General features: G+C 43.5%; 1 protein-coding gene across 11 annotated transcripts in view; it reads left to right on the top strand.

The window, feature by feature from the left end:
• The window catches only part of syngap1b (synaptic Ras GTPase activating protein 1b), a 640,555-nt gene that overhangs the window by 132,503 nt on the left and 489,810 nt on the right, over positions 1-18,242 (top strand). The window contains exon 2 of one of the 11 annotated variants that reach the window (XM_034174264.1): positions 14,883-15,092. The exons of 9 other annotated variants lie outside the window; for them this stretch is intronic. The gene's annotated coding sequence lies outside the window, so the exon portion shown is untranslated. Of the gene's footprint in view, positions 1-14,442; positions 15,093-18,242 lie in introns of those variants that run through there. One more of the 11 variants, XM_034174263.1, reaches the window with a different exon arrangement.

The raw sequence follows: 18,242 nt of genomic DNA, 5'->3' as shown, positions 1-18,242 counted from the left end.
GCCTCTCCTTTGGTAACTTTTTTGTCGCCGACTGTTTTGGCCCAATTTCCTGCTCAGGGTCTAGCAGGATGTCCTCCCACCTTCCCCATCTGGCATTTGTGGCTTTAGTACTCTCAATTGTTCCTTTTCTTAGGAACCGGTGGACTTGGCTTTGAGTGATAACTTTTATTCCCTGACCTTGTGCAAGTTCTTTTAATGCGCTCCAATATCTAGCCAGGACTGCCAGTTCTTTTTCTTCCGGTGGATATTTTCTCTCAATCGAAGACAGAGTTTAGCTCCACAATGTTACCATACCCCCTCCTTCATTGCTCACTTTTACCACCGAATCCTCTTCTTCACAGCTTATTTCGGCTAGCAGACGTGCAGTCAGACTACGCGGCTCCAGGCTAACTGTGTCTTGAATGGCTTTCTTTAGCTTTTCCAAGCAATCCTGATCTGTAGCTGTCCAAATCCATTGCTTTTGCTCTTGTCCATTAGGTTTCTTCTTAAGACGAGCATAAAGGGGCTTTGCGTATCTCTGATAGTGTGGAACGTGATCTCTCACATAGTTACACAATCCCAATATTTTCTGTAGGTCATTCTCAGATTGGGGTGGTTTAATCTGACTCAATTTTTCTCGGTATACTTCTGAGAGTCCCAGGTCTGATGATACCTGGAATCCCAAATAGTTAACCTTGAATTGTCCAAACTGACATTTCTTCAGGTTGAGTTTTAATCCAGCTTCTGTGAGCTTCTGTATCACCTTTTGCAGCCGCATTAGGTGTTCATTTTCATCATCATCTGCGATAAACACATCATCGATGTAGACTGTTACTCCCAGATCTTTCAATATTTCCATTACTGCTGCTTGGAACACATTTGGTGAATTTCTGTATCCCTGCGGGAGTTGCTGCCACACATAACTTTTCCCCTTATGTGTGAATGCTGTTTTCCCTTGTGACTGTTTTGCTAATCGCAGGGAAAAGAATCCATTTGCCAGATCAATGCATGATTTGTGTTTCTTAATTTGGAGCGTTTTCAGTGCTCCTTGGGGATTTATCAAACTCGCTCTATTGGCTATTGTTCATCGATTGAGAGCCTTGAAGTTGATTACTGGTCTCCAGCCTCCTCCTGCCGACTCTGGCTTCTTAACTGCTTGAATGGGGCTGTTAGTGATCGGATTCAATTCCACTCGAATGATCCCCAAAGCTTCCAATTCTTTTACTATTTTATCCATTTCCTCAACCGCTCCAGGGTTCAAGGGATATTGTCGCACTGGTGGATGTACTCCTCCTTCGATGACATGAATGTGTTTAGCCCCCAAATCTCCACAATCATTTTTAAATCATGCTACTTTAGCTTTGGAGATAATTTCCCTCAATTTTTCTTTCCCTGCTTCCGAGAAATCACTTTCTTCAATCTTTTCTTCTGTGACAGCCGGTACATCCACTTCTTTGTACCAGCTTACCGGACTCTTTCCAGTTGGAGTCATATCCATACGTACAACTCTTGCTTGTAATGTTTTCACTCGTCGTCTTATTAGAGTCCGAAGCCTTTTGGGCCGATGCAATTCTCTCAAATCCTTGACTGTTATCAAATTAAAGGGGCCTTTTATCCAAACTACCCCTTTCCATATTCCAAATGGTCTTGTCTCCGTTGCCGCATTTGCATACTGGATCAATAGGTATCCTTTGGTCTCGAGGTTTCTGCGGGTCATGGACACCTCTGCTCCCGTGTCCACCAGGTACGGTTCTCCATCTACATCATGGGCAACGCCTAAATAGGCGACTCTGAAGTTATTTGTTAACTCTTTACAGGCCGTTAGTGTAGGATAGAAGGGCCACATTAGTATATTAGCCCACTCTCCAACAGTAGCTGTTACCTCGAGAGTTTTCTTTTCATTTTGTCGCTCAATCCACTCTTCTGGGATGTCATACCCAGTTTGTCCAACTTCTGGAGCATAGGTTTGTCGCTTATCTCGGGTCTCCACTGGGTTGACCCTGACATCTCTTGCAATTCTCTCTGAGGCTACACGCACATTATACACCCCAACTTCTTTCTTTCGTCCTCTGTAACGTCCAGTTCATAGTTCTGGGCGTGAGACTTCTCTTTCCCCTACCACAGATAGCGGTTCATCCTCTTCTGAGTCTTGTGGATTGATCTCCTCTTCAGACTCTCTTTCCTGGTCCTCATCCATATCAGATTCATGTGGAGGACATGGGTCTTGAGGTTGTGGGTCCCCGTTTTGTTCTGACTTTCGGGGTGACCCGGTTGCTTCGGTATTTCCGACAGGTAGAGGAATGAATATAGGATCCTCTTCTCCATTATCCGGTGGAAGAGCCTGGAAAGACTCTCTCATCCGTGATTGGGAGCCTGTCGGGTGTATGATAGTCTGGAGCCCACTTGCAACTTGTTTTAATGTTGGTCGTGGGGTTTTAATCCTTAATCGCTGCACTCCCACAGCATGCACTGATCTTTTCTCACTTGTCGCCATGGGAATGGGCTGCATCACTAACGGGGGACTAGTTGCCACTCCACTTGCTCCAACTGCACCCTTCTTTGGACCTACTCTATTTGGTCCTAGGTTCACCGCTTCAAGTGCCCTTCTCACTCGATCTTGCTCCTGCTCATCGCTAGTGACCACCACTATTTCTCTCATTGATCCCCATACTCCTGGGGTACGCATGTGTAGGTTCATGGCTGCCATGGCAACCTTTTCTGCCTCTTCCCATGTCATATGTCCAGATCATAATCCGTCCACACATATTACCACTCACCGATGCTGGCGTTCTTTGGCCAAATCAATAGCTGTTCCCAGAGTTTTCAACATTTTCACCGTGTATTCGATTGAATTTTCTCTCCCTGGGTAGCTTTCAAAGGGCACATGTATGAGTGCATGATAATCCATTCGTGGTGCGCTTGTTATCACCATCGATTTTCCGTCCAGACTTCTCCCCTTTATGTTCTTAAGCTCTTCTTGGTATTCTTTGCCTGCCCGCTCCTTGAGCTTTGCTCGGAATTTTCGGTTGGCAATTTTCAGTCTGTGATTTTTATCCCAAGGACTGCCAAAATAATGATATGCCCGTCTTCCATCTTGGGTCACCATTTTTTTGGTTCCTTCGGGCATAGGGTTCAAGTCCTCCATGTAGTCAGATTCAGTGTATACATGGTGGGTTTTTGCTTTAGATTTTCTAAAGATTTCCTGCGAACGCCCTTCCTCTTTAATATGGTAACTCGGTCCGGCAACACATTCTTCAGCTTTAAGCTGTCCCAAGCTTCTGGGCCCACATTCCGGCGATTGATGGAATATCTGTCCATATACTCCCTGAAGGCTTCTTCGTCTTTTCTCCTGCTCAACCAGGAATTCTGTCTGTTTCTTAACTGTTGAGGTTGTTCCTCTCACACTTCCTAGGGGCAGATTTGGCCACACTGGGTCAAAGCTTGTGTGGAGCTGGTCCGGGCTTTTATATTCTTGACCATTTCCTCCAGAATTAGGACCTCCCGGGGATGTCAATTCATCTCCACTTCCCTCTGGCTTGTTTTCCTCATCACTTTGTTCGGGTTTGGCCTGGAAATCTATCTTGCCCTCGTCTTCATTGTCGAGGATCTGACTTCCACTCATATCTTCCATTATAGGATATTGTTCCTTAAGTATTCTTCCTAACCCCTTTAGCCGTTCTGCCATGGACTTAAACTCAGCATATACGGACGCTGATTTTGCTTTGACATCTACCAGGTCCGTCTCTATTCCCAACAACCCAGCTGTCATTTTTACTATGGAGTCATAACTTTTCTCAGGGCTTATTAAAGTGGTGATTTGTCCTCTTTTCCACTCTTCTCCAAGAAGTTTACACCACCACTCAAGCCACTCTCTGGTCCCCGTCTTGTCCTTTGGGACTGGTGGGCTTTCCAAAACGGCCAGGATCTGCCCCTCCTTATGCTTACCTGGATAATATATCCCTAATGTGTGTATAGTTCCTGCCATAGCTTCTTTGAAACTTTCTTCATTAGTTTCTACACTTTGATCTCTGACATATTTTTGAACTGTTTCTGCCCAAGAATCATATCCTCGTCCATACAATACCACTCTGTGTGGCCAAATACCCACTTCTTTTCCCTCGTCATGTTCGGATTCAGGGGTTGCTACGGGTCCTGACTCTTCTTCAGCCATATTCTCACTGCTTGTTTTTAACACTAACCTTACTGTTCCGTAATGATTATCCTCCCTTTATTCTCTCGGTTGCTGAGATTGTCGATTCCACCACTGTCGTCTCCTTGACTTCAGCTATGGTCCTTGTCGTCTCGAGTCGTCTGCCTCTCAAAGCCTCTCTTGGCGCCTTGAGTCAGGGATGAGTGACAGACTACTTGGCTATTCAACGCTAATTCCAGAGGTTAACTCCAAATCAGCTGCTCCTTTTCCCGCTTCTCCCCTCAGGAACCTCACGGGTTGATGATCCTATTCTCTCTTGTAGATCACCATTTTGCACGGTATACTCTCATACCTGCTTTCTTGACGATCCGATCCAGCAGGCTCCCTCGCCTGCTTCCCTTCCTTGTTGTTTCGTGACGATCCAGCAGGCTATCCACGTCTGCTTCTCGTCCCAGTCCAGACGATCCAGCAGTGACACGTCTGCTTCTCGTCCTTGATCCCAGCTCCCTGGGATACTTACTCCTGTTGTCTTTACTTTGTCCTTCTGGTGGTCGTCTCCAAATTGTCACACCTCTGGAAAACAGATATGTTTCAAGCCGTTACTGGACCTATACAGGCCATCAGTCGACACTCTCCACAACCCTGTCTCCTTTGGTGATCTACTCAGAGGCTTTCCACCTACCCAATGGCAAAGACTCTCCTTTGGCCAGGATTCTTCCTCGGACCCGACTACACTCCGTCAGGTCCCTGTTCGGGCGCCACGTGTCAGATCCCGTTATTTTTTTAGATACACTCACGGCACATGCTCACCCTCCGATGAGTGTGTTTGTGTACTAAACCAGCTCTCCGTCTCTGGGGTCCGACCTTCGTGTCTCCACGGGTATTACCCGGCAGGGCTGCACCAAGGCTGTTCAAGCTGGTGACGAGGAGATCCGTCTAGCCGCTCACTGCCTCCATCCGGACGTCCACCCCGCTGACGCTGATCTCGCACCCCGGTCAAATAGCCTTCTCTGGAACCAGGATACGAACCGGCCACGCCCGTTAACGGCAGCTCTCCTCTTATGGATCAGGGCTCTTGGAATGTTGCTAGATTTTGAATTTAGTGACTCGTACAGCGAGTCCCCAGGATGTGTTAATTTCATTAAAAACCAGACTAACCTTTTAGAGCACTTTTTGATGTTGTACACCCAATAAACTTTAACTTTTACACCTTAGGAAGCATCAATAAATCCAATGTCCGAGCCTTAACACTTTAACTGCATGCTTGGAAATGTATTGCAGGTTTTGCAAGTGCCGACAACATAATCAAAATAGGTTATATGATGATAATTTCACAACAGTAATTCAAGTATAATTAGAATAATGATTGGCAGAGATTTTTGTTTTTGATTCAATAATACTGTCTGATCTTACTTTGACTGGACTGGATTGACTTCTTAACAATTTTTCTAGGAGTGAGGGAAGGAGGTTTTTGAGGTTAAAGTCCCCAGCTCGATGAACTTGATTTCCTCTTCATCAGCTATTAGTTGTTAGCTGACCACGATCCTTGTGTAATGTTGTAATCCTTTAGGAAATTAATCAACATAAGAGTTTATTCCTTCTTCAATCAACCAAAAGTTGATCTAATCCATTCTGGTATGCTGTGATGTTCCTTGAGAGAGAAAACGTTGAACCTTCCCCACTCAGACTTAAGGCCAGTGATTATTCTCCAATGCTCTGCTACTCCGTGACTGGACGGCCTGAGTGGGAGCTGAAAACTCTCTCAAATGATCTCTTATGGCTCCAATCCTATCACTCCACGATTCCAATTGCTGCTCACAAGATGGTCAAGTCTTGTGATCTCCTCGTAGTAGGGGAGAAGTGACAACAGCACCTCTCCCTGGAAGAATAACCCCATTTCCTGGTGTTTCACAGTTTATATATGTGCTTGACTCTTTGTTGTTCTCAGATGATCTTGGTTACTATGGGGACGCTGGTGACTCAAAACCTCCTCCCTTCTCCTTCCCTTACTGGAAGCCATCTGCGGCCCTTTGCCAGTAACTTATTTCTCAAGTTCCTCTTTTCTGTTAACACTTCAGCTTTTCTGAGAATTCATTCTTTTTAAATCATTTCTTTAGAATCACATCAATCATATTCAATCATTTCATTACAACTCTCTTTCACATAAAAATAATTCATATGATCATATACAAACATTTTCATTCCTTATTGTTCATTTCATATTTTACCACATCTTAATCATTTGATCAGTTGTTTATCATCAGCTTGTTGCAACATCACTTCCCCTTTCTTCTCTGACTCTGCACTCTTTATGAAAAACAACTCATATAATCATTCATTTCACTTATTTGTAACATACTTTTTCTAATACTTTTTCTAATCAACTCTTAATTTTATTACAATTTTATTAATAGTTCATTTGATCATACTTGTCATGTTAGAATCATTCTTAGACATATTCCATCGTCTTCACCACTGAGTTCATTCCGTGGGCCTCCCCATTTGTAATGGAAAAGTCCGGTATGACCTCACTTACTCCGGGAAAGTACCAAACACTGTCCAGTTTAATCCAACAGCATGTATATTAATCCCATGGCACGTACTATATTCCAAGATGAAAACAAGCTGAAAGCAAGCTTAAAGTCATCTTTCCTTGTTACCAGCGCAAAGTTCAAAAGCCAGCATCTGTGATGGTATGAGGGTGTGTTAGTGCCCATGGCATGGGCACCTTACACATCTGTGATGGCACCAACAATTCTGAAAGGTACATCCAGGTTTTGGAGCAACACATGCTGCCATCCAAGCAACGTCTTTTTCAGAGACATCCCTGCTTATTTCAGCAAGACAATGCCAAGCCACATTCTGCACGTGTTACAACAGCGTGGCTACATAGTAAAAGAGTGTGGGTACTAGACTGGCCTGCCTGCAGTCCAGACCTGTCACCCACTGAAAATGTGTGGTGCATTATTAAGCGCAAAATATGACAATGGAAACCCCAGACTGTTGAACAACTGAAGTCGTACATCAAGCAAGAATGGGAAAGAATTCCACCTACAAAGATTCAATAATTAGTGTCCTCAGTTCCCAAATGCTTATTGAGTGTTGTTAGAAGGAAAGGTGATGTAACACAGTGGTAAACCAGCCTAGTCATGTTTTTTTTGGTGCTCCCGTGATGAAACGAGTCAAATTTTTGTGACTTTTTTTTTTAACTCACTATTCCTAACCCTACTCCTACCCCGAACCTAACCTTAACCATAACCTAATCTTACTCTTTCCCCCCACCCTAACCATAAACCCCCCCCCCCCGCATCACTTTTAATTTGATGCAGCCATCATGGAATGAAGTAGAATGAATTCGTGCTGCCGTGACGAAAATGAGGTGCGTTTCGTCACGATATCATGAACCAATAGATTAATGTATACTTCTTGCTGCTGAATCACGACTTGCCGTGAGACCAGGTTGGGTCTGTCCCAGCTTTTTTGAAACGTGTTGCAGACATCCATTTCAAAATGAGCAAATATTTGCACAAAAACAATGAAGTTTAACAGTTTGAACATTAAATATCTTGTCTTTGTGGTGTATTCAACTGAATATAGTTTGAAGAGGATTTGCAAATCATTGTATTCTGTTTTTATTTACATTTTTCACAACATCCCAACTTCACTGGAATTGGGGTTGTATATACAGTATGCTTGCTGAGTTGTCCGTTCTGTGTACTGGTAATAGTGAAGAGTTTTGAGCCATGTCATTGTATATTTCATGTCACTTTAGTTAAGGTATAATAGGTTGCATTGTATTGTGTGTATGTTGTCATCATTCATTTTCATAGAGCAATTTGTGACATTCATGAGACTCAAGTGAATGATGATAAAAAGTGATAGCATGTCATATCACTGCAATACTCTTGCATGCCGTAGACAGCAGGTACATTTTAATTGAAAAATGCGCACCTCAACTCATAAGTGGCATGCGCCAGGCGGATTGTAAATAATGTACACCCTAGCCAGCTGCTACTATGTAGTAAGTAAAGTGTGAGGCTTGCTATCTGATCTGAGTACGACATGAACGGCGGAAATAAGAGCGCCAGTGAATGGGTCGTGATCTAATAAGTAAGGCTGACTGTGTGTGCGTGTACAATGAGGAAAATAAGTATTTGAACACCCTGCGGTTTTGCACGTTCTCCCACTTAGAAATCATGGAGGGGTCTGAAATTTTTATCTTAGGTGCACGTCCACTGTGAGAGACATAATCTTAAAAAAAAAAAAAAATCCAGAAATTACAATGTATGATTTTTTTAAATAATTAATTTGTATGTTACTGCTGCAATACGTTTTTGAACACCTACCATCCAGCAAGAATTCTGGCTCACACAGACCTGTTAATTTTTCTTTAAGAAGCCCTCTTATTCTGCATTCTTTACATGTATTAATTGCACCTGTTTGAACTTGTTACCTGTATAAAAGACACCTGTTCACACACTCAATCAATCACACTCCAATCTGTCCACCATAGCCAAGACCAAAGAGCTGTCTAAGGACACCAGGGACAAAACTGTAACCCTGCACAAGGCTGGGATGGACTACAGGACAACAGGCAAGCAGCTTGGTAGAAGACAACAACTGTTATGATTATTTATTAGAAAGTGGAAGAAACACAAGATGACTGTCAGTCTCCCTCGGTCTGGGATTCCATGCAAGATCTCACTTTGTGGGGTAAGGATGATTCTGAGAAAGCTCAGAACTACACAGGAAGACCTGGTCAATGACCTGAAGAGACCTGGGACCACAGTCACAAAGATTACATTAATAACACATGATGCTGTCATGGTTTAAAATCCTGCAGGGCAGCAAGGTCCCCCTGCTCAAGCCAGCACATGTTCAGGCCCGTTTGAAGTTCACCACTGACCATCTGGATGATCCAGAGGAGACATGGGAGAAGGTCATGTGGTCAGATGAGACCAAAATAGAGCTTTTTGGAATCAACTCCACTTACCATGTTTAAAGGATGAGAACAACCCCAAGAAAACCATCCCAACCGTGAAGCATGGGGGTGGAAACATCATGCTCTGGGGGTGCTCTTCTGCAAAGGGGACAGGATGACTGCACCGTATTGAAGGGAGGATGGATGGGGTCATGTATTGCGAGATTTTGGCAAAGAACCTCCTTCCCTCAGTAAGAGCACTGAAGATGGGTCATGGCTGGGTCTTCCAGCATAACAATGACCCCAAACACACAGCCAGGGCAACTAAGTAGGGGCTCCGAAAGAAGCATTTCAAGGTCCTGGAGTGGCCTGGCCAGTCTCCAGACTTGAACTCAATAGAAAATCTTTGAAGGGAGCTGAAACTCCAAACCTGAAAGATTTGGAGAAGATCTGTATGGAGGAGTGGACCAAAATCCCTGCTGCAGTGTGTGCAAACCTGGTGAGAAACTACAGGAAACGTTTGACCTCTGTAATTGCAAACAAAGGCTACTGTACCAAATATTAACATTGATTTTCACAAGTGTTCAAATACTTATTTGCAGCAGTAACATACAAATACATTATTATTAAATCATTAAAAAATCATACATTGTGATTTCCGGAATTTTTTTTTAGATTATGTCTCTCACAGTGGACGTGCACCTAAGATGAAAATTTCAGACCCCTCCATGATTTCTAAGTGGGAGAACTTGCAAAACCGCAGGGTATTCAAATACTTATTTTCCTCACTGTATGTGTGTGTGCTCGCACACGTAGGCTTTCAACATAAGGGCCCCAGTGACCTCCCCCTTGGTGTCCCCAGTCACCAAGTTTGGTGTCGACTGCTTAATTTCTGTGGCCGTGCATAGCGAACAGACATGCACACATGCATGCACACGAGGTCAGCTTTATATATATATATCTTTGGTCACATGATATTTTCACAAGGACCACAATGGAAATAAGCGTTTATGCTTTATTGTGTTATCCATGTATCATTGATACACTCACCTCTGTATGTTTATATTGGGCAGCACAGTCTTGTTTGACAGCGGGCGCCAAAGGGGTAAAATATGACGTAATTTCTGTACTTCCGGGACAAAACACACCATTTTCTCTGAGTTTTTGGGCAAATCACATGGAAACAAAGTGAAAATGCAAAGAAAAAGGGATGATGCGATAGGAAAGTGGATGTGTTGTGGTTTGTTTATGACCCGGTGTCGCAGACTGAACAGTCCCCCCCTCCCCCTAAAAATTGGTCCGCCCTATCTCCACTGCACATGCGTCATTTGGGACCATAGCAGCTCGTCTGAGATGGATTTTCTTCACCCAAAGCGATCAACGGGAATAATGTGATTATTAACCATCAGATGACAAAGTAAAACCTCTTAAATCATTCTAAAGTCAGTTTTAAGCAGAAATGAGGCAATAATCGGTGATGTTTCTGTGTAGGCTCTCAGTTGTCCAGGTGGTTTCCATAGTAGAGAAGCTTGAATCTTCAACTGGACTGGGTTACTTGACGCGAGGACGTTTCACTTCAAATCGCAGAAGCTTCCTCAGCTAAAATTCTTGCTCTGGTAGTCTGACTTCTGTCTTGACGCTTGTAGAGAAGAATAAAACAGAAGCCACAAAAGCTGGAGTTTTAAACCTAACCCGTCCCCTCCTACCGAGAGGCCGACTGCTATAGGCTGGTGACTAAACAATAGCTCTAATTAGCACCTATTGTGCTCTAGTAAGCACCCTCCTAATGACAGGGCAGCTGTCCCTCCTAATGATGGGACGGAAGCCTCTCCTGATGGCTCCCTTGACGACTCTCCTGATGACGTGAATGACTCATTAACATGAACAAAAGACTGAAACTGCTTTGACCTGAGTACCCCATTGTAAACAGGGGACAAATCGTGTCTCAGACCCCCTCCCCGGTTAAGGCTGGGTTTCAACCGTTTCACATAGAATGCCTCTTTGACCCCTCTCTCAAACCATTTCTTCTCTCTGGCTAAGATTTTAACTTTCTTGTCCTCAAACATGTGGTTAGTGTCTTTAAGGTGGAGATGAACTGCAGACTGAGGTCCATTTGCGCCCTCTCTGCGGTGCTGGTATAGCCTTTTGTGCAAGGGTTGCTTAGTCTCACCTATGTAGTGTTCATTACAGTTTTCCTGACATCGTGGGTGGGTACCCATGATGGTCCCTGGACAAAGTGCAGAAGTCCCAGAAAACAAAGAGACCAGATAGACAGGAGACAGAGACAAGAAGAAGAGGAGTGTCTCTCCCTTATTTAGCAGGAGTAGGGGAAAACCTACAGAGGATCTTCAGACAGCACAAAATCCCAGTTTACTTTAAACCGGTTAACACCTTGAGACAGAAATTAGTTCACCCTAAGGACAGGATCCCTAGTTACAAACAGAGCAATGTAGTGTATTCTATCAGATGTCAGGAAAACTGACACAATAGGTGCTAATTAGAGCTATTGTTTAGTCACCAGCCTATAGCAGTCAGCCTCTCGGTAGGAGAGGACGGGTTAGGTTTAAAACTCCAGCTTTTGTGGCTTCTGTTTTATTCTTCTCTGCAAGAGTCAAGACAGAAGTCAGACTACCAGAGCAAGAATTTTAACTGATGAAGCTTCTGCGATTTGAAGCGAAACGTCCTCGCGAGAGAGTCAAGCTTCTCTACTACAATAATCGGTGATGCTTTGAAATGGTGGAGGTGCAGTGAATGCAGGAGGAGCAGCTCGTTATTGCTTCTGCGCTCTATTCGCTCCCTCCATCTTTTATCATGAAATAATGCTGAATTTATGTGGAAATGATTGTTGTACAAAAGCTTCAGATATCTGTTGCTGAGATAGATGATGACTGGAGTACAGTTTTAAGCAGAAACGAGGTGATAACCGGTGAAATACTGCCAACGCACCGAAATGACGCATGCACAGTGAAGGCAGGGAGGGCCGATTTTTAGGGGGGACTGTTCGGTCTGTGACAAAGGAAAACACAAAGATGTCAAGGCAGTTGGCAGGGGAGAGAATGCAGCACAGCACATTGCACAACGGCAGGGGCTGTCCCCATAAATGGTCAAATCCCGTGAAATCCCTCAGGGTTCAAATGAGACTGCAGTGCCCTATTGATGTTGCAGAATAAACTCAAGCAATCTATCAATCAATCAGTCAATCATAAACAATATTTTATTCATGTTTTAACAATGTCTACAGCAGGGTGTGCGTGTGCGCATACTTGAGCTTTTCATTAGGGCGGAAGTTAGCGTGCACGCTGACGTCCGAGAGATGTTTTGTAAGTCACTCCAGAAGTGTTATCAGGTTATAAAAACGGTGTTTTCGGTTTTACATAATATATGACAGACGAACTGTAGTTAGCAGCTAGCTAGACCAGCCAGTGACATCACCATGCTAATGTCCGCGAAATGTCTTGTAAATCACTTCAGAGGTGTCAACTGTTTCAAAAGCAGCATTTTCAGTTTTAGAAGTGTTTATTTGTCGGTAGCTTGTACATAATATATGTACATGTTATATTAAATTAAGCAATTTTGGAGCCCCAGAGAGTGATGTCATGGTGCCGCTCTACTCTGATTGGCTGTCACCCCTGCACCTCAAAAAACAACAACAACAACAACAACAAAACAGTTTTGCATGATTCATTGCATAAAAATATGAAACAGAATGTGACTTTTTAGCCTCTTAAAATAGTTCAAGATTACCCATCTTTAAACTTGTCCAAGGTCTTTGTCCCAAGAATGTTCCCTGTGAATTTGAAGACTCTGGCAGTAATAGGACTGGACTTACGCTGAGCACAGACAGACAGACAGACGGACGCAACGCCTTTGCAATACCATATTTGATGGCCTCAAGTAAAAATGATACAGTGCATTTAAAACACCAGGATGGCAAACAAACAACACTACAATTTGACATGTACTTCAGATTTGGAAGTATTAATACATACAAGCTATTTTAAAATATACAAATAGTCTATCATAATGCTTGTTATAATAATGCTTGGTAGACAAAACTTGTATAATGTACAGTTTCTACAGTCATAGCCACAAGTCCTTCAGAGTTATCATGGGTGTCTTGGTGGCTTCCCTTACTTGTCTTGTTCTTGTGCAGTCACTCAGTTTTTAAGAACTACCTGCACCTGCCATATTAACACTACTGTTTGTATTTCTTAAAGATTGATGTAAATGAAGCCCAAGAGATATTCAGTGACTTGGAAATGCTCTTGTCTCCATCCTCTGACTTGTTTAAAGAAAACAGCATGTAAAAGTGATGATTTATATGAATAACCCCATCTGCTTCATGCTAAGAAATCCAGGAACAAGCACAAGTACAAATGGGCCTCATTGCCTGTGTGGATCTTATTACTTATTATATTTAGTTTGTCCAATTACTTAATGGAAAATTTTAGTACTTTTTCAATACATAAAACTGGTTAGAATCCTTAAAGGTTAATACAATGTTTTTGCTACACCCCTTGAATTAAAGCTGAAAGACTACGCTATAATCATATATTGATTCTTTCATTTTCACCATTGTGGTGGTGTACAGAGGCAAAAATCACACAAATGATGTCATTGTTCAGCTACTTATGGACCTGATTGGATTTTAGCAATTGTTTTACTTCAGCTCTTGCTTTTGTCAAAATGTGTTTAAAGAAGGAGATGATCATGTGGATGTTTTTTAGAGTGACAGGATGGACAGAATCAGCGGTGACTGAGATGAAAGCTTACAGTGAGGTCAAGACTAGAGGCCACGTTTAGGAAGAGGAGCCAGAGAGAGAGGACGAAAGAGGGAGCCAGAGAGGGAGCCAGAGAGAGGTGGAAGAGGGGATGAGAAACAGATGGGCAGAAGGAGGAGGGGAAAGATGGGTGGGGAGCCTGAAGGGGGTTACAAGAAGAGGCTGCCAGGAGTTAGTGCAGAAAGTTGGACTTCATTTGAATTCATGGCGAGATGTTAGCCACATCAACCTGTCCCACCCACTTTAGGGTCATCACATTTTGATTTTATCTATGAAATCGGCTCATGTTAAGCGCTGACATCGATAGCTGGGCACGCTGATTTCCTCTTTCTGAGTAAGATAATTTCCCAAACACAGATTAATACCTGTGGAGTAGCATGATATATGGTATATCTGGTGGTATATGGTCTATCTAGTACCTTGTGACAGGTCTGACATTGATGCAGAGCCCGGATTGCTGCATCCACACTCAGTGTCAACTTGTGCTCACAGTGTGCGTATATATAGTTTGAGATGGAAAGAGAAAAGATGAGAGGGAGGGATGGAGAGACAAACAGAGAGAGAGAGAGAGAGAGAGAGAGAGAGAGAGAGAGTAAGAGAAAGAGAGGAGGGAGTTCAAGTCAGTATTTCATGGATGGCTGTGTTGCTATGGGAACAAGATGTGGGCTCCGTATTCCCAAAAAAGTGTCCTCTTTCCTTCCTTCTTTCCTTTCCTCCTTCCCACTCTCATCACTTCATTCCTCTCTTTCCCTTTTCATAGCGTTCACAGCATCAACTTCTCTTCGCTTCCTTTCCCTCCAATCACACCCACTGCATGCCTCCTCTCTCACTCTCTCATCTCCTCCTCTGTCGTCCATTCTTTCCCCACCCACTCATTCAGCCCTCTCTCTGTCTATCCTCTCCTCCCTCTCCTCTTCTTCATGCTTCCCCACTTCCCCTCTCTGTCCCCCAACCCAACTCTCTGTCTCTCGTTTTTCCCTGCCTCTCTGATCCCTCTGTCTCTTTAACACTCACTTATATTCTATTCTTTTCTCGGTTGTCATGGCAATAGGCTGGGGGCGTGAGAGTGCGAGCAAGCGAGCGGGAGTGGGTGTTTCGGAAGTGACATCTCTTGGGCAGTAACCTTGTTTCCTGTGTGGTGGAGTTGGGGGCGGATTCAAGGCCCTAGCAGTGCAGCAACAGTGACGCCGTGTGGACACTTTGGGTGAGCAATGGGGATCCTAGGACGTGCCGTGCGAGGGCTGGGTGAATGATCTGATAGGTGAGAATACTCTCGCTCTTCTCTCTCTCTCTCCTCCATCTCTTCCCCTCTATTCCTCACACACAAACACACACACTTTGTTCTCTGTCTTCCCCTCCTCTCATCTTACACATCTCCTTCACGGCTGAAGTGGATTCATTTTAGTCTGTGAAATTAAGGGATTAAGGCCTTTGATAGGAGTCACGTAGTAGGTTCACTGAAAGGGAAGAGGAGATATTCTTTCTCTATAAAAAAAATGGTGTAAACACAGAGCAGATCTAAATAAAACAGATAAGGTCATAAACATACACCAAGACAGGCATCTTTCACTTTATTTGGGTATTTCTGAAGCAATATTGCCAATTGATGATTTCAAAACATTGCACTTTATTAAAACACAACGCCTATCCTGGTCACAGTTCACTATGTCACTTTATGTGTTTTTGAAATATGGGCAGAAGAATAGGTTTACACTCACTAATTTGGTACATTTGAAGTGGTGTTTCAGTGTTACAATCTCAACAGCATGTAGGAAATGGTTTAGCTAACACTGTGCATCTCCCTACACAGTATTAGATGACCTGAATAGATCCTTGCTATTTGATTGGTGGGTTCTTTGTCATGTGACATTCATTATTTGTCTCATTGCATGGCTATTAACACTAGAGTGGATTTAAGGTACAGTCCGTGCATTTTTCTTCCATCCGTTTTACACTTTTGCACTCTAAATATCATCCAGAGGAGTCATAGTGCACAGCTTGTTGGAAATTTTAGGCTCTACAGGGAACTAAGGGCCCTGTCACTCTGGGGAGAGGATTAATTGCGCATGAATTGAGTATACAAATTGTGGGCATTCGTTGTCGTCCTCAACAAAAATGGCCAAAAATGACAAATGTCCCAGTATGAATTACGGATATATTAATAATATATAGCGAATATATGATGAATAATCACGGTTATATAACACATGTAGTGAGGAAACTGATCCAGCACATTGAGATTATCACGGCAGTATTACGGGTGTATTATGAATGCATCGCGCACGTGTTGCGTGTGCACGGCATCTGCATGGCGGTCATAAAAGAAGCGCACTTGCTCCTTTCGGCATCACTTTTCACACAAAAATACAGCCTCTGGAGCATTTGCTGGACTTGGACAAGTTGATCACAGAGTCAGTGTTCATTTTGTCATGCGAGGGTTAACTGTTCATGAGTTTGGGGAGCGGGAGGGGGAAGCCGCTAGGGGTGTGAGACAGTGTTTTTTTTTTTTTTGAGTGAGTTGTGGGTAAACAGCAACTCTTCCTTTTGTTGGTGTTAAATAAAAGTCCTGGATTGCAGCAGCTATTACGTCTTTGTGGATCTACACAGCCGGACCGGCACTGACTGGCAGGTATGTCGCTTTCTGCCACATATAGTACTTTGGGTTTATGTGATGTGTTTGTTATGCATTCACAGATTGTCCGCAAATCAGCTGCAAAGCAGATGTAATAAAAACACTTTGTTCGTGGCCAATCTGTATGCATTTGCTACATCATATTTTAGTTTGTGATGTGGACATGATGGGCACGATATATATCTGTTTTACACACTGTTCCTGTCCGCTGCCAAGCCGCAAATCCCCGTCAGTTGTGGTTGACGGCAGATATACAGCACATAGAGTGAGTATGTATTGTGTATGAATTGAGTATATTTGGAGTATGTAAGGCGGATGTCATCCGCATTCAGATTTTTGAACAGCTCAAAAATCCTGGCTGCGGACACGCGTGCCTCTGCGGATGATCATGGGCGTGTTCAGATGACGGCCGACTCATACAGGCATGTTACACGGATATTGCGGATGTTTGGCGAATATGGGCCAATTTTGTGCTCAATCCATATGCAAATCCTCCTAAACGCCAGTGAGACAGGGCCCTTAGAAAGCAGGTTGTTATGGGCCTGTGAGTGGACAAGGAGACATTTGTTAGAGGAATTTGTGATAAAGTGACACACCATCTGAGGTCCAGTGACCCTGGACCTGCTTACAGAAGAATTTAAGCACTTTGTTCCTGCAAAACGCACACCTCATCCCACTGCAGTTATGGTGGGAGATGATTTCATCCTGCTGCTATACTATCACTTTGGGCCAACTATTATGAACAGTTGCATAGGGTTGATTGCCCTGTTGGGATGTTAGACATCTTCAGGGTCAGAGTTCCAGGGTCAGGGTCAAATGTTGGTGAGCTGTGAAAAGCCGTGAAACAGCTGAGGGCAGGGAATGCTCCAGGGATCTGCATTGGAGCTGAGCTCCTCCAGGTGGGTGGAGATGCTGTTTTCCTGTCATTGGAAACATTCTTTGTTTCAGTCTAGGCTGGCATCATCCCTACAGACTACCAGGAAGGACATATTATCCCAGTCTAGAAGTCTAGAAGAGTGATCGCATAGATTGTAACAACTATCGGGATATTACACTGATCTTAACAAGACTCATTTGCAAGTAATTTCTGCTCAACAATTGGAACAGTCTAGCTTCACGCCAAGAAGTCAGCTTTAGTTTAAATTTATTTCATTTATATAGCACCAAATCACAACAAAGCTGCCTCAAGGTGCTTTACACAAGTAAGGTCTAACCTTACCAACCCCTAGAGAAAACACACAGGTGACAGCGGTAAGGAAAAACTCCCTCTGATGATTTGAGGAAGAAACCTCCAGCAGACCAGACTCAAAGGGGTGACCCTTTGCTTAGACCATTATAACAGAAGCTTTTTGGAAAGTTTTACATAGCTGAAGAAACAGAAAACACAAAATTAAAAACAACATAACATAAATAAAGAAGATGCATTTGATAAGTCCACACAGGCACTTATTCACACAGGCAGGGATCATTCAGCATGTCTTATGACATCAGTGGGCCTGTTCCCACGGCAGAGTCCATTCCAGCACACTACAGCCTGCATTTGGAATGCAGTCTGTGTTTGGAATGGTCTGCATCCACTTTTCAGTCTGCATGCTGAAGTCAAACATCGACTACAATCTACCTCCATGAGTATTCATAGAACACAAACGTGAACATTGATAGTGCTTCTTCCAAGCCTGTGTTGCTTTTCACAGTTGATTGATTGGACTGCCCTTTGGAATATCCTGAAAATTTGTGGGATCCCCAAGAAGCTACTGGGCATCATAGCCAGCCTATACA

This window comes from Thalassophryne amazonica, chromosome 7 (genome assembly GCF_902500255.1).
Source record: "Thalassophryne amazonica chromosome 7, fThaAma1.1, whole genome shotgun sequence".
Classification (NCBI taxonomy): Eukaryota; Metazoa; Chordata; class Actinopteri; order Batrachoidiformes; family Batrachoididae; genus Thalassophryne; species Thalassophryne amazonica.
This window is presented reverse-complemented; position numbering and strand designations above follow the sequence as displayed.